The sequence below is a fragment of the Lutra lutra genome, chromosome 6, assembly GCF_902655055.1.
Source record: "Lutra lutra chromosome 6, mLutLut1.2, whole genome shotgun sequence".
Classification (NCBI taxonomy): domain Eukaryota; kingdom Metazoa; phylum Chordata; class Mammalia; order Carnivora; family Mustelidae; genus Lutra; species Lutra lutra.
In genome coordinates, this window is record NC_062283.1 from 31591374 (window position 1) to 31593164 (window position 1791).

The window sequence follows — 1791 nt, forward strand, 5'->3', positions numbered from 1 at the left end:
AAAAAACATTTCATGGATTGGAAAAATTAATATTGTTAGAATATCTATAGTACCTAAAGGAATCTACAAATTCTTGAAATCCCTATCAAAATACCAACAACATTTTTCACAGAACTAGAGTAATCCTAAAATTTGTGCAGAATCACAAAAGGCACTCAAAAACCAAAGCAATCTTGAGAAAGAAGAAAACCGAAGGTATAACAATCCCAGATTTCAAGCTACACTACACAGCTGTAGTAATCAAAACACTATGGTACTAGCATAAAAATAGACACATAGACACATAGAAAATAGAGAAATAAACCCAGAATTATATGGCCAATTAATCTTTGACAAAGGAGGAAACAGTATCCAGTGGGAAAAAGGCAATATCATCAACAAATTGTGTTGGGAAAACTGGACAGCTATATCAAAAGAATGATACAGGACCACTTCTTACACCATACACAAACTTAAACTCAAAATGGATTAAGGACCTAAACATGAGAGCTGAAACCATAAAAATTCTAGAAGATGGCACAGGCAGAAATTCTCTGACATTGGCCACAACAGTTTTTTGGATATATCTCCTGAAGCAAGAAGAATGAAAACAAAAATAAACTATTGGGACTACATCAAAATAAAAATTTGTGCACTCATACACACATACACACACAAAGGAATCTCACACACACACACACACACACACACACACACACACACACACCAAGGGAATACTATTCAGCCATAAAAAAGAATGAACTCTTGCCATTTGCAACAATGTGAATGAAGGTAGAGAGTATAAGCTAAGTGAAGTAAGTCATTCAAAGAAAGACAAATACCATAAGATTTCACTAATATGTGGAATTTAAGAAACAAACAAGAAAAAGGAGAGACAAACCAAAAAATAACAATAGAGAACAAACAGAGGGTGGCCAGAGGGAGTTTCATGGGGGGATAGTTGAGTTAGGTAATGGGGTTTAGAATACACCTATCACAATGAGCACTGAGATAAGGATACAATTATTAAATCACTACATTGTACACCTGAAACTAGTATAACACTGTATATTAACTACATTGGAATTAAAATGAAAAGCTTAATACAAATATTTAAAAAAAACAAAAAGGCAACCTATTGAGGGGGAAAAGACATTGCAAATAATGATGTGACTAATGTCCAAAATATACAAAGAATTTATAACCAATTTATGAATTACTGAAAGTTACATCTGAAACTAATGATACACTATATGTTACCTAATTGAATTTAAACAAAATAAGTTAAAAGAAAAAAGAACTTCTACAACTTAACACCAATCCCCCCCCAAATAAAAATCAATAAAAAATGTTCAGAGAATCTAAACATTTTGCTGAAGAAGACATCCAGATAGCCAACGGATGCATGTGGAGACGTTCTAGAAGACTAATCATCATGGAAATGCCAGTCAAAACCACAATGAGATATCACCTACACCTGTTAGAATGGCTAAAATCAAAATGAGAAGAAACAAATGTTGACAAGGATATGGAAAAAGAAGCATCCTTGTGCACTGTTGATGGGAATGTAAATTGCTGTAGCCTCTGTAAAACAGTATGGATGTTCCTCAAAAAATAAAAAATATACCTACTCTATCATCCAGTAATTTTACAGGATATTTCCACAAGGAAAATGAAAACAGTAATTAGAAAAGATATATGCAGCCCTATTTGTTGCAGTCTTATTTACAATAGCCTACATAAGGAAGCAACCCAAGTGTTCATGGATAGATGAATGGAAAAAAAATGGGTTATCCATCTATTCTCTATTAC